This window comes from Hyla sarda, chromosome 6, assembly GCF_029499605.1.
Source record: "Hyla sarda isolate aHylSar1 chromosome 6, aHylSar1.hap1, whole genome shotgun sequence".
Taxonomy (NCBI): domain Eukaryota; kingdom Metazoa; phylum Chordata; class Amphibia; order Anura; family Hylidae; genus Hyla; species Hyla sarda.
Window position 1 is genome coordinate 174,532,173 of NC_079194.1, and position 16,435 is coordinate 174,548,607.

Sequence of the window (16,435 nt, forward strand, 5' to 3'; positions counted from 1 at the left end):
GGCCAGCCCCGGTAGTAGTACCTGTACTAATGGACAGATTGCCCCGGGTGTTACTCCTGACACCCGATGCAATCGTCCATAATATAGCTGGGAGTAGTAGTACTACCTAAAAAAATTTAAAAATAGAGAAAAAAAAAGTGAAACACACACTTTATTAAAAATTTATTAAAATTTCATAATAAAAAAATATAAATTATAAATTTTGTTAAATACATTTTTTTCCATCATTACTGCATACTTTTTTTTTTTTTTTTTGGTACCCAATAAATTTAGAAAAATCGTCAAAGGGGCCAAACATGCAATTTCCACTCAAAGGCAAAAAAGCAACAGAAAAAAATGCAAGAAAAAAAGTGCTGAACACAGGAAAATGCGTTTTTTCTGGCATTTTTTTCTTGGGTTTTTTTGGGCCACAAAAGAACCAAGTAGAAACTTAGCCTAAGGCTAAGTTTTTACCTGTTTTTTGGGGGGGAAAATCACTAAGAAAAACACCAATTCTGCCAAAAAATGCTACAGCCAGATGTTAGCTGTAAATCAATGAGAAATTGCAAAATTATTTTTCCACTTGGCGTTTTTCAGTTTGGCATTTTTTTGTAGTCCTTTTTGGCATTTTTTTCACTCTTTTTTAGCTCCTTGGCAGTTTTGCAAAGTTGCAGCATGTTGAGCCAATGGTGTTTTTTTCCCTGAAATTGTGGCGTTTTTCTCGCATAGAAGTCTATGGGAGTGAAAAAACACCAAGAAAAACGACATGTGGGTTTTAACATTGATGTTTTTGCAGGCGGTTTTTATTCTTTTTTGGACTTTAGCAATCCAAAAAAATTATGCAGATGCCTTTTTAATTAAAATTTCATAGAGTACCATTAAAAAATAAAAAAGATACCATAGTGAAGGAAAAAATTGTATCTAACAAAATGTATCTTTTTTATGACAACATTTTTAGTAATCTTTAAAACAGCGATCAATTTTTGTGGGCGGACAGGGCACTAAAAATGTAGCCGACAATAATAAAAATGTAGTGTGTGTGTTCTTCACTTTATTTTTTTTTTTTAGGTACTACTACTCCCAGCATGGAACACATTGTCCCATGGTGTGAGTAGTAGTACCTGTACTAATTGACAGATCACTCGGGTCCTTTGCGATCATTCTGTATAATTTATAGATGCGTCTGGGTGCTCTTCCATGGTCCCTTGCACTGTCATATATTTATATATATATATATATATATATATATATATATATATATATATATATATATATACCTATTCATATTTCCAGCAGAGACCTGTGATTGGCCAGATGGTTCCAGCCAATCACAACTCTCTGTGCGATCTGTCTATTAATGCAGGTACTACAGCTCCCAGCATGGAGCAGAGTGTGCTCCATGTTGGGAGTAGTAGTACCTGCAGTTAAGAACAGATCACAGCGGGTGTCACTCCTGAAACCCGTTGCGATCATTCTATCTATTGCAGAGATGCGGAGCGGCTTTATACAGTGCTCGCATCTCTGCACTATACTCCAGCTGGCCAGTGATATGAATAGAACATCACTCATTCATTTTTCCCTCTGAGAGCTGTGATTGGCTGCAACCATCCGACCAATCCCCAATCTGGGCAGAAAATATGAATGAGTGATATTTTATTCACATCACTGGCTGGAGTATAAAGCAAAGATGTGAGCGCTGTATAGAGCCGCTCCACATCTCTGCTATATTATGGACGATCGCATCGGGTGTCACGACTGACAACCGGGGCAATATGTCTATTAGTACAGGTACTACTACTCCCATCATGAAACAGAGTGTTCCATGCTGGGAGTAGTAGTACTACCTGCAAAATGCAAAAAATTGAGGAAAAAAAGTGAAACACACACTATTAAAAGTTAATAAAAATTTCGTTATAAAAAATAAAAATTTTGTCAAATACATTTTTTTCCATCACTACTACTTTTTTTTTTTTGGGTACCCAACAAATTTGGGGTATCAAAAAAATGCCAAAGGGGCCAAAAATGCAATTTCCACTCAAATGCAAAAAACACCAGAAAAAAAGCTAAACAAAAGTAGAAACTTAGCCTTAGAGAGGTCTCAAAAAAAAAAAAAAAAAAAGATTCCTTTCTTTCTTGTACGCTGTCTAGCAACTGCTATAAAGACTTGTTCAACCCACAGTACAAGATCTCACAGCAGCTTCAGGGTCTCCAGTTTCTCCAGCTGCAGCTGTTCATAATGAACATATGTACTAATAGGGGAGAAGGATGAGAAAAAAGAGGACAGACTTAAAAATAGATCAGCAGCGCTGCCCTGAGATTCCTACAATGTATCCGTGAAGGTAAAATCTATCAGGCTGTTTAGCAGTCCATTTTGTTACAGTATATGGACATTTCTGTTTTAGTGCTAAAACTGACTTCTATTGTGTGAAAATGCTTGTACATTTTGGTAGTCTGTGACCAGGTGACTAAAGACAGCACTTCATAGACGCCAAATGGCTAACCCCAACTAACAGTAAGGCTAATTTTCCACTTATTTTTTTTTTTTTTTTTACACCAGATAAAAACGCAAGAAAAACTGGCATGGCTTTTTCCTGCATGTTGACAGCTTTTTAGTGTTTTTTTGGGTGTATGTAAACAACCATTTTTGCACCCTGTGGCAGTTTTTCACTGCCCTCAGGGTAAAACCCCAGAGGCCTTGGTTGCTACTTGGTTGGTATCTGGCTGAGAATGAAAATAAATAAATTAATAAAGACATATAACATAGGGGCAAAACACCCAAAAAACCCAAGTGGAAACCCAAGTGGAAAAGAGTTTCATTTACAAACAGCAAGCAGGGATCTTAAAAAAATTTCACAGAACTAAAATGGTAAATATATCAGAAACCTACAAAATATTTCAATGAAATACATGGGTAACTTTATTTATAAAACTTTCTTCAAATAGAAAAATGAACATGTCAATAAAAGCCCTTTTTGATGGTGATAGATATATGTGAGATAAATAGATAGATGATAGATAAATATTAGATAAATAAATAAATAGATAGATACCAATATAATGGAAACAGCAGCACTCCAATGTAAGATGAATATGTGTTAGGCTTTATTCATCAGATGCAGTAACGTTTTCACCATCTCACATGGTCAAGACCGAGTGAGACGGTTGAAACGTCGCTGCATCTAATGAATACAGCCTAATACATATTCATTTTACATTGGAGTGCTGCTGTTTCCATTATACTGGTTTCTGTGGGAGCCCTGGACCTGGGCTCGACCAGCATGCACCTGCCTGCATACTTTGGAGTGTGGTTTTCCTTCAATGCGATAGATAAATAGATAGATAGATAAAAAGAAAAAAGAAAAAATGCAACAGCACTCAAAGCAAAATTGTGGGTGCAAGCTACTGAAAAAGAACCAAGTCCACCAATTCCTCCAAATCAATAAAAATAAAAGCCAGTGCAGCACTCCATAGAATGAAAAGGTGAAAAATGTATTCCATCAGAGACGTTCACCCCTACGACTGTTTCGGACCTGCGTCCTTCTTCCAGGAGGACGAAGAAGGACCCAGGTCCAAAACGGTCGTACGGGTGGACGTCTCTGAGTTGCGCTCTTTGCTTCTACGTGTGGGTGCATGTGACTGTTGCTGCAATGCTTTATTACCTGTAATTTATGCATTTTTGCTATAATAAACACATTGTATGCACTTTATTGCAACCCAGCACTTCATAACCTTAATGCTGCTATACACCATTTCCCAACCCACACTGTGGGATGGTTTCAGTACGGTATAACATAATGTAACTATGATACTTTTTGTCAGAGGCCATTCCTGTTGTTTTATCATTTTGTGATTTTAATCAATAAAAATGTATCTTGCATTCATTTGTGTCTGCCGCAGCTATTTTTCATGTAGGTCTAGTAGTTTGTTGCTGATTTGGTAGTAATAATTTAGTCCTATACTATTCTCCTAGGAGTACTTTAGGAAGCAATACACAGCCCCCCTCCAATACATAGGAGCTGCACTGTGTTTCTTAGGTTCATTAATAGGGCCAGTACTATAGTAGATATATTCTTGTACATGGGATTAGTATTATATTAATATAGCATTAAGGTTTTGTTGTGATCACAGTCATCTGGTGATTTTGCTGTAATGTCTAAAAAACTAAATGCCTTATTTCCAGTAGTGCTTCAACATAAGAGTAAATCCTGTACAGCTAGATAAAATATTGTTACAATAAGAAATGCACATATGATCTCATCAAGGGCAAAGATGAATGTGAGGGACTTTGTGGTATTTACAGTAAGTGAAGTTGACTGGTTCCAATACCTCAGATACAAGGCAGGAAATGTATGTGAGCAAGTGTACACTGATCCCATTGATTTAATGAGGTCTCTGAGGTAATTTCACATAATACTATACAGTGTCCAATATTCTGTATTCCTGTTTTTGTAATAGACTGTGCGGTGGTGGGGGACAATGCACAGTAATCTGCAGTATATAGAATAGGGACAGCAGGGAGCGGTGCTGATGCTGACTCTTAGTGTCTGCAAGATGTAAGGGTAACAAGGGAACAATTACAGTTTTCTCGGTGGGAGTCCAGAGGTCATCCTACTTTTCATGAGAACAACAATATCAGACATCAAGAAGTTCTTTGCCATTATCACATGATCAAGATATTTTTGTATGTGCTGGCATCAAACAATGAAGATTCCTACTGAATGACCGCAAGTAGAGATCCTAATATCTATGAGGAACTATACCAATATATTAGAAACATTTCCAACTTCTTATACAATGAATAATATTTATTGCTGAAAACAATTACTTTTTTACATTATGGGTTGGGATATAATCCTAAAATGTGTAATAGAGAAGCAGTTTGAAGCTGATGTGTCCTGTTCGTTCATTTATCGAATAACATTATAGTAGTATAGTTTGAAGTTTCCAGGAAAAAAGTCTGGCCACATCCTATGTGTGAAGACTGGGCACCATGCCAAACATCACTATGAAATCTCCTCTTTGATAATGGATGATGACATTATTCCTCCTTGCTTGGGTCAACCTCTTTCCCACCTTAGAAGTTAGTCCGCTCTGGATCAGTCGGGGTGGATGACGACACTGTGTCGTGTTTAGGAGGTGTTTTTTCTGTCTTCCTGCCTTAAGTCCCCAATGCAGGGGTTTCTGTTCCTACATGTGTGTTACTTCTGCAAGAGGAAGAATAGTTTCAAGCCCGAAGAGATAGAAGCTGTACAAGTGCTCTTCTGTGACCCTTCCTTATGGGCATTGTTTGTCAACCTTTTGGCCTTATTCCCTTTAATAGGAAATCGTAATGCAGTAAAAGTTTTTTACATATGCTCCACAGTTAGTCAACCTATAAAGACCCCTTTACCTCAACTGGTAACTGGGCTGTGTGAATTCTATAGCAACAAGGTGTTATCAGACACATTTTGCATTTCATCTGCTGCATTTCAAAGATACTAAAGGGGAGACCCCCCCTTTACAAATATGGTGGCCTAGGGGTGTGAACGATGGTAAAGTGCAGGGTTTGCTGGTACTTATAGTTCTCCTATGGACACTAAAGAGAGCACAGCTATGTCGAAAAAGGCTTGAGTGGTTATTTAGTCCCAAATATACAACTCAGACTTCCACACAGTTGTCAATGAAGAGCCTATACTTAGATGGTAGTATGGAGTGGGTTTCCCTGGGGTATACCCTGCTACTGTGGCTGGCTGGTAGAAGTTGGGGCACACAAGATGGTGTAAGTGCAGGAATTGTAGACATAGAGAGACGAGGAGAAGGTACAAGTCTTTACAGGAAGACTTGCAAAACTTCCTTCACTCTTTCACTCTCAACACTAGACCTTACATGGTCCTTGGTTACAGTGGTCTGACTTGACCTGATCCCTTGATGAAGGAAAAGCAGCTAAAACACTATCATGCTAATTTTCAGTTGTATAGGGTTTATATAGGGTCTAGTTAACATATTCCCTACTATATTTTGGAATCTTCCATGAAATACTCTAGCTTAACAGTACCACAAAAATATCAGTAGATGGCAGTGTTTCCTGACTTCTGTTCTAAAAGATGGCAGTGTTTCCTAACTGTTCAAAAGTTGCAGAGACACCATACCAGGTTTAGCCAAACCCATAGACGTGCACATGATGTGTATGGGGGGTGCCTGGGCCCACCCTAATCCCCCCTGAACGCAACAAAGAAAGACCCCCCCCACCTCACTGTAGGCATTAAGCATGTCCTTATGACATGCTTATAGGTAAATACAGTTGAGCTCTGCTGAAACCTGAAACCTACGACAGAGAGAAGAGCCTCTGGCTCCTCCCTTTGTCACTAGAGGTCAGGAGCCTGTCTTCCTCTGTGCTCTTGTGTGTGATTATGTCATCACTGTGCGCATGCAGAGTGCGGGAAGACAGAAGGGTAGCAGCACCACAAAGGAAGGTGAGGAGGGAGGGGGCTAGAAACTACCTATATGGTGGCCTATTTGCACAAGGGAACTACCTACAGGGAGTTTAGAAACGACCTATATACAGGGGGAACTACCTATATATAGAGGGGAGGGCAAACTACCTATATGAAGGCCTATATGGGGGGAGGGGACTACCTATATGGGAGCCTATATGCAGGGAGGTTGGTAAACTACCGAAAGGGGGTTATATGCAGGGGGAGAAACTACCTGTATGATAAATTATATGAAGATGTTGTGAACTTGAAAAAGACGCCTGTCCTGGCGTCGAAACGCGTTGTTCCAAATAAATCGCCTAGTGATCTTCTTGTTCCTCATCCATTCTGCGCCGATTCAAGTCCTTTTGGAGTTTGGAGGTTTTTGCTATAAATTATATGAAGAAAGGGCTACCTATATCGGAACCTATATGCAGGGGGGAGAACCTACCTATATGATGACCTATATTGGAACCTATATGTGTAGTGGATTAGTATGTACTAATATAAATACTTATACTAAAATGTCCTAAACTGCATACAGAGATCCTCACTGAACTAAACTGCCCCTTCATCCTCCCATCGACCATCGAAGATGGCGCTGGAATGTATCAGAAATAGGAAATGCTTATCTCTAGAAAAGTATGCAGGAGGAGATTTAACTAATAAATAGTGTTGAGCGGCATAGGCCATATTCGAATTCGCGAATATTCGCGAATATATGGACGAATATTCGTCTTATATTCGCGAATATTCGCATATTCGTTATATTCTCATTTTATTTTCGCATATGCGAATATTCGCGTATGCGAAAATTAGCATATATGATATATTAGCACATGCAAGATTAACATGTGTGAAACTTCGCATATGCGAAAATTAGCATCTGCGAATATTCGCATATGCGAACTTTAGCATATGCGAATTTTAGCACGCCAGTCTCACACAGTAGTATTACAGCCTTCTTTACACCACACAAGCTGGAAGCAGAGAGGGGTGATCACTGTGATGTGTACTGTGAAGAAAAAAAAAAAAAAAAAGAAAAAAAAACGAATATTCGTAATTACGAATATATAGCGCTATATTCGCGAAATTCGCGAATTCGCGAATATGCGATATTCGCGAATAATATTCGAATTGCGAATATTCGCGAGCAACACTACTAATAAAGTGCTTTTAACACCCAATTCACACAACCCCTTTTGCAGATGTCACTATCGTATATATATAAACCTTGTACAGTGTCTTCCTCCGTAATAAAGAAAGTATCATCTCAGCTAACATGTGTCTGGGTCATCTTTCTAGTGCATGCACCACTTCTGATAAAACTAATCAGGAAGGGACAGATCTTCACTGGGTACAACCAGGATCTATTTCATATGCAGGGGGGAGAAATTACCTATATGGGAACCTATATATAGGGAGGAAGTATCTACATGGGGGAAACTACCTACAGAAGAGAACTACCGTAACTATAGAGGGAACTATAGTCCCAAATCCAGGATACAGCACCAATCACAAGGTCTGGTTCGATTGCAGGCTTTAAAACTTTATTGCATCAGAGCACACAAAATGCAATATTTTGGCTAACAAGCTTTTCTCAAGTATAATACATACATAATTTTTTTAATGTTTTATTATTTTTTATTCTTTATTTTGTATTTTTACATTTTTTTATTTGTTTGCTTTTATTTCTTTTTGTCTTCTTTTTCTACATAACTTAATAGGACTATGTAATCATCCACCTTATGAATATATAATAGACGTGAGGTGTTGATTAAAATGTTTGTTATTTTTGTATTTTTTATAGGCACCATACACTTTTGTATACCCTGACCAATTGGAGAAGAAAATATATGGGGGATTCCACAGTCCAGAATATCGGCTGATTATCTTATACGTGAATTTAGTATTTATTCTTTCATTAGAGACCTCGTTCCGGACCCTGGTGGATTTACTGTGCAGCTTTGCTGTGACACAATGGATACGGTCTGACAGGCAAGTTTGCACAGCTACTACAGGACAGATGCGCTTGTAGCACTGTGTACTAGCGCACATGCAGGGTAGCCTTTAGGTATGGATAGGAAATTCAGTATTCGGCTAGTTGCGATCACATGATTGACTCTTGCGCTACCGCAGATTTTTGTTTACAGGCAGAGAAGACGTAGCATGGATCGATCATGATAATGGGATCCATTGTGAGCTACAACACATCAGAGGCCGAATAGGTCTCCTTTTTCTGATACTCCAAAGTATCTTTAATATTTGTACTGTATTTACACTACATTTTATGATGTTTTTATGCTTGACAGCTCTGGGATCACAGGACCAATGTGTAAACCTATTAGATTCAGAGGGTTGTCTGAATTAATTATGTAATATTATATGCACTTGAGTATCCACCAATCACGTTTGTTTGTCACCTACATAAGATAGTTGTATTGATGTTTGTATTGTGCTTGAGAAAGGCTTGTTAGCCAATACGTCGCTCTGATGCAATAACGTTATAAAGCCTGTATTTTGTATTTGGAACTACGGATTGAATCTAGCATTGGCAAGCTGGTGGATATCGTCTGCCGCACTGGAGGCAATCCTGTGCTGACTCCTCTACATTTGGATTATAGGGGAACTATCTACAGGGGGAAAAACTATCAACTGAGAGGAGGGGAGACCTACCTACTTATTACCAGCCCCCATTTCTACCCACTTTACTATGTAGGACACCAAGGGGGGCATTATTACTGTTAGGGGCATTATAGATGTTATAAAAATGTGGAGCCTAAAATGTTTGGTTCTGCAGACTAGTCTTGGCTAAGAGACTAGTCTTGGCTGGGAAAAATCATCATGATGGTCTTGGCTGGATGAAGAAAAATGAAAATTCAGATCAGAGAAGATGTCACCTTTGATTCAACAGATGTAACTGCACTATAATCACTCATATGGTCATATGGATGTAACTGCACTATAATCACTCATACTACAGACCATATGAGTGATTATAGTGCAGTTACATCTGTTGAATCAAAGGTGACGTCTTCTCTGATCTGAATTTTCATTTTTCTTCATCCAGCCCAGACCATCATGATGATTTTTCCCAGCCAAGACTAGTCTCTTAGCCAAGACTAGTCTGCAGAACCAAACATTTTAGGCTCCAGATAGCTGTTTTGGTATGGCAGTATTATTCATGCAGTATGAGCATCACTGTATATAACTGCACTGTAATCATTTATTTTGTCTGTAGGGGTAATTATAGTGGTTATGGTGTGGTGGTATTATTTAGGCACATAGGGGCATCACTGGATATATATGTGCTGTAATCACTTATATGGTCTGTCGTGGATATGATAGCGATTGTTGGTAGTCTGTCAGTATAAGAGGCCCTCAGATGACATGGGATAGAGACCCCCCCCCCACCCGAACCAAAACCCAAGCCCAAATAAAGACAGACAACCTTTTGGATGAAGAGGCCACGGCCGTTTATTGAGGGGATTTAATTAAATAAATAAATAAATAAATAAATAATTTATTAAATAATTAACCATATAAAACCATCAATATAAATATGAACTTAAAACTCCATAACCTGAATATCAACTTCCCATTTTCTCAAAGAACCACCAACTGTCCGCCCAGAGCATTCTGGGTGACCCCCCACGATACAAAATAGCTGTCCGCCCACACCCTCAAAAACGGCCATGACAAGGGAGAGAGGGAGAGCGATGTTATCCTCTTCTTCTTCTTTACAGGAATGAGCACTTCCATCAGGATGACCGTTATTTATCTCTTACTAGATTCCCGCCGGAGCCGAATCCACCAATCAGGAGACACTCAAATCTGCCCAACAACAGCCGGCCCCTGTAAGAGAACTCAGCACCACCGTGAGTCATATCACAAATTAACCCTTTAGTCACATGTAGAATAACTATGACCGGTAAACTCTTTATACAAGCACCCTAGGGAAAAGGAAGGGCGGGGGGGGGGGGGGGGGGCACATCCCATGCAGCCCCTGTGTTACCCTACTGGACCCTTTACATGGGATAGAGACCCCCCACCACCACCCGAACCAAAACCCAAGCCCAAATAAAGACAGACAACCTTTTGGATGAAAAGGCCACGGCCGTTTATTGAGGGGATTTAATTAAATAAATAAATAAATAATTTATTAAATAATTAACCATATAAAACCATCAATATAAATATGAACTTAAAACTCCATAACCTGAATATCAACTTCCCATTTTCTCAAATAACCACCAACTGTCCGTCCAGAGCATTCTGGGTGACCCCCAAAAGCACGCCTGATTACAGGTGTGCACCCCCCCCAAGCCGTGGCCAAGTCAATCATGTTCTGCAAACCAACATTAAAAATATCCACCCCAATTTCGGATAAGTGAACATTATCATAACAAAATAGCCCTGGCTCGAAACCCTCCAATTCTATGTGCCTATATGAGAAACCTTTAACGAGGCCCATACATTTTTCCATCCCTCTATTTAGCCTTTTCCGTATGCGGTCCAGGAACCTAGTTTTCTTAAATGACCAGGATCTTCTTGGAATAATCTCCGAGAACACCAGCAAGCAGGAGGGAAAAATGTCATGTATAGCAAATATGACTTGTTTAAAGTCTTGAAATAATAATGATGTGCAGACCTTGCCCACATCATTCCCCCCCGCGTGCAGGATCATTACATCGGGGGAGGGCCAGATACCGGCTTTGGTAAGACACAAGTCAAACACACAGTCCCATCTCAAACCTCTCTCACCTGCCCAGAATACACAGACCTTTTCAATAGGGAGACCCAGATTTAGGCCATATGATCTATCAGCTGCCTGCCTCTTTGCCCAGTGAATGAAGGAGTGTCCCATAATCCACACTATCTTCACTGGCTCATCTGTAATAAAGAAATTAATTAATTAACAGCTCAGGGCATACATAGATTTTATACCTGTCAGACTTCCATCTGCCAATGGCTTTTATCTTGTCTGCAGACAAGCCTGCCTCTGATGCCTCGGTTGCTGCACCAATCCTGAACGAATGTGCACAAATTTTTAAATTACCCAAACCTAAATTCACACAGCATTTCTTTAATATGTATCTGAACTGGAAGCTAGTGAGGGCAGAGCCATCCTTGTGTATTAGAAAAGGTGTGTAACCATGAGGGCGGGCAGCCTCGTACGTCTGTAAGACCTGAACTGGGCAAAGCAAATTACCTGGCAAACTAGGAATATGTACCTGTCTACCTTTACCTAAGCAGTCAGTCTTTGACCTTCTTATATTTATAATCATATTAGCATGGGAAATGCGAACATCTGTAGTGGACAGCGGTGAAGCCACCCATTTATTTTTAGCTGTGAGCTCACCAATTCTCAGGGCACCAAAAAATGCTAAAATAAATGCAGACTGGAACAGTAGCGCTTCATATTCATCCGTACACACTTTAGCACAGGTACTCACAACTTTCTGCAACAGCCCATAATCAATAGGTCTCCTTTGATCCTTACTAGCAACGGACAGGCGATATCCTTTAAGGACTTGTTTTACTTGGTAAAATGAATTGATGGGACGCACCCCCAGCCTGAAAGAAGGGTATGCCCGCTAATATGCTTGACAGATGACTATAAGACAACTTCCTAGCTAATAGACCTGCTAAGAACTTTAAAGAAGAGTTCACTTCAGATTGAGCTAGAGACAAACCATTAGAAACACAAAAAGAGCACCAGTTAGACCATGACTTACTATACTCTGTATAAGTTTTCTCAGAAATAGATCTCATAGCGAAGTGTTGTATCAGTCCCATACTAGGCTCCATAATTGTGGTAGGCATGGGATACCTTCCATATCTGCCTCCAGGCAAAGCTTGTGAAATCTGTAAAACTGACCCCGTGACAGTGCATCAGCTACAATGTTGGTCTCTCCTTTGATATATTTAGCTTTCACCCATATATTCAATCTAAGGCATAACAACACTAAATGATGAAGCAATTTAATTACCGGGTCAGATTTTGATGCCAGGCAATTGATAGCAAAGGCAACCCCTTTATTGTCAGTGTTTATTAAAATCCGTCTATCCCTAAATTCTGAACCCCAAATAACTAAAGATACCACCACAGGAAATAATTCTAATAACACAATGTTACTTGTCAGTCCTGCTGAATACCAACTGGATGGCCAAGCTTCCACATCCCAGTGCCCTTTGAAGTAAGCCCCAAAGCCCAGTGAGCCAGCAGCGTCCGTATATACCCCTAATTGTGATAAGTCTTTAAAATCAGCCTGCCAAACTGAAGAGCCATTAAATTCTGACAGGAATTCAGCCCATAAAGATAAATCATCCTTTAAAGATCTATCTAGGCGGATATGACATTTGGGATGTTTAATTCCCCTGGTTGCTAAGTATAACCTTTTCGAGAATACTCTCCCCATAGGGATTACTTTAGATGCAAAAACAAACATTCCCAATAATTGCTGGAGTTCCTGAAGAGTGACCTTTTTCTTAACCATTAACCTATTAATACCTAACAACATGGTTTGAACCTTTTCTTGTGGCAGACTAAAACACATATGCCTGCTATTTATATTAATACCCAAAAATACTAGCTCTTTGACCGGTAACACCGTCTTCTCTTGTGCTAAGGGAATACCAAAAATACTGCAAATCTCAATAAAAGTATGAAATAACCTAAAAACATCACTATTTGAACCCGAACCTAAGAACAAAAAATCATCTAAGTAGTGAACTATGTAACCTAACTGACATTCCTGTTTAACTACCCACTCCAAGAAAGAAGCGAATGCTTCAAAATAAAAACATGACAGAGAGAATCCCATGGGCAGGGCCTTATCAAAATAAAAATTTATTCTCGAATTGAAATCTCAGAGAATTATAACCGGATTCTCACACCGGTAGCAACCTGAAAGCAGATTTGATATCTGCCTTGGACAGCAATGCTCCTTTTCCTGCATCCCTTAATAGAGCCAAAGCAGAATCAAATGACGCGTATTCTACCATGAAATCCTTAGAATTTACTTCATCATTCAATGAATTTTTAAGCGGGTAGGACAAATGGTGTATGAGCCTAAAAGAACCTGGGTCTTTTTTAGGTACCAAACCCAATGGGGATAACCTGAAATTGCTAAAGGGGGGAGAGTCAAATGGGCCTTCCACCCTCCTTTCAGCAACCTCCTTAGAGATTTTTTCCCTGACTACGTCCATATTCTGAGAGACTGATTTCAAATTGTCCACCCAAACACATCCGGGCCCAGCAAATTCAGGGACAAAAAATCCCTTAGAAAAACCTTCAATTAATAAATTAGCTATCTGCGTGTTTGGGAACCTGTTTAGATAAGGCAGCATGTTTATTAGCTTCACTGGCGTTCATGCTGCGGGAAAGCGTCTCCCTGCTGGATGGCATATGTTGGGTGGACAAATTGATCTTTTTAAAACACTTGTTGACTGGGTGACTACCTGCACAGTGTGCGCATTCATGCTTGTACTTACAGCTTGCTTGCCACTGGCATTGTCCGTCGTTGAATGCAAAGCATACTCCTTTACGAAAATTACCCTGACCCGTGGCAAGCAAGCTGCGAGACCTTTGGTTTGGCAACATGAGATTAATCCACAGGCCCACATCCTTCTGACCCCACTTTATGTGTGGATGCACTGACAATTTCTGCCTGAACATTTCATCATATAATATCCAAGCAGACTCGCCAAAATTTCTTTACGCTTCCAATACAATATCTAGGTGATGAAATAAAGAGGTGCATAGATGGGAGTATTTCTCTCCCATCACTGCTGCAAAAATGCAGAATGCTTGGATCCAATTTTGAAATGTCCTGACTGTGCGTTTCCTCTCATCCTCCTTCTTATTAGCATTAGCATTATTACTGTTGTGTTCTTTGGAGGATGGCAAGAGGGAAAACATATCTATGTATTCCCCTTTCCATATCTTCTCTTTAATTGTAGGTAACAGATGAAACCCCAGTGACGACACCTCGCATGTCAGTGCCTCCTTCATACATACACCCGGCACCAGATTGGGAGGAACGTTCCACCACTAGTGTCAGGTGTATTCTCATGCCTATTGATAACCACGTGAGGAGCAGCAACAACCTCCTGCTCCCCGAGTGTCCCAGCTCTCAGGCCAATGGGGACGTTGCTAACTTTGTTAGCTAAGGGCTGAAAAGCCCATGCTAAACTAGCAGGAGCTGGTTGGTTAATACTATTTTCCCCTCTGGGCATGGCAGCAATAATATTAAAAAATGCTGCCAGCCCAGAGAAAATATCTAGCCCAGGTGTGGATAAGGCCCCCCCAGCTGATGTATTGTGGCCTAGTGGGTGTAGTGGAGACACATACTCACCACCTGCCGTACTCTGCGATGCGACTGAGCCCAGCCACTCCTGCCTCTGGGGTGATGCTGCTGCCGGAAGATGGATGGGAGGGATGGGAGTCCTCTTTGCGGTTGCCCTGCTGGAACTTGCTTTAGCCAGCGAAAATCCTCTTCTCTTGGACCTGTTGCTGTTCCGGGATGAGCGGCGGGGGAGATGGCTGGCTCCGGCTTCTGACGTCACTTCCGTCGCAACGTCGTGACGTAGCTCCGCCTCCACGTCTTCTTCCGGTCGGTGTCCGTCAGGATCCCGGGCGCTAGAAGAAAGCGGCTCCGCAGCAGGTGGGTGAATCTCTACTGATGGTGCCGACCGGGCTGTCTCCTCTGGCTGCTGCATCATTGACCACGGCACAGGAACTGAGGTTATCCTCTTCTTCTTCTTTACAGGAATGAGCACTTTCATCAGGATGACCGTTATTTAGCTCTTACCAGATTCCCGCCGGAGCCGAATCCACCAATCAGGAGACACTCAAATCTGCCCAGCAACAGCCGGCCCCTGTAAGCTAACTCAACACCACCGTGAGTCATATCACAAATTAACCCTTTAGTCACATGTAGAATAACTATGACCGGTAAACTCTTTATACAAGCACCCTGGGGAAAAGGAAGGGCAGAGGGGGGGCACATCTCATGTGGCCCCTGCGTTACCCTCCTGGGCCCTTTACAACCGGTGCAGACATTGCCAGTCCAGGACCCTAAGAATTACTGTAACACTCAGGCATTTAAGAGTAATTGTTTAGGCGGGTGCCTAGAGTGCCCGGCTTGAGTGAAGAGATGTGGCTAAGGGCGTGGCCTCTGGTGCACACCTTAAAGCAAGTTTCTCCCTAGCAGAGCATAGTATATCTGTGTATAGGAAGAGATGTGTCATTCAACCTCACTCGGCAGAGAGCAGCTTCAAGACCCTCCCTAAGGACTAGTTACCTGGATCCCGGCAGCATTTTTAAACTATGATTACATTGAATGCCCACGCTTATCAGAGTAATTCATAGTGTCCTGGACTAGCGATGCCTGCATCAGTTTTATGCTGCCTGCACTTTGAGCAGCATAAAACTGATGACAAGTTCCTTTTTAACCCGATAACGACCACGGCCGAGTATAGAAGTCCGAGTATAGACGTCCGTTCCCGCACCTGGACGTCTATACTCGTCCATTATTCTCGTGGGTGCTGCCCAATGCACCCACGAGATCGCGGCAGGGACTCGGCTGTATCACACAGCCGGGACCCTGCTGTACTGCCAGGACCGAAGTAAACTTCGATCCCAGCAGTTTTAACCCTTACAGCCGCGGTCGGAAGTGACCGCGGGCTGTTAGTGTTATGACAGAGGGAGGGAGCTCCCTCTGTCACTCCTGCAGCACCCCGCATCGCGATCGTGGGGTGCTGCTGCATACCTGGGCAGCCGGGGGTCCTACAAAGACCCCCAGGTCTGCCCTGGGTATTGCCTGAAAGGACGTGCCAGAGACACGTCCTAATATGCTGCCTGCTAGTGAAAAACTGGCAGGCAGCATATAACTGCAATGCTTTGGAATACTAAGTATTCCAAAGCATTAAAAAGTGTAAAAATAAATAAATAAATAAATAAAATAAAGTGTAACAATAAATAAAAATGTAATAAAAGT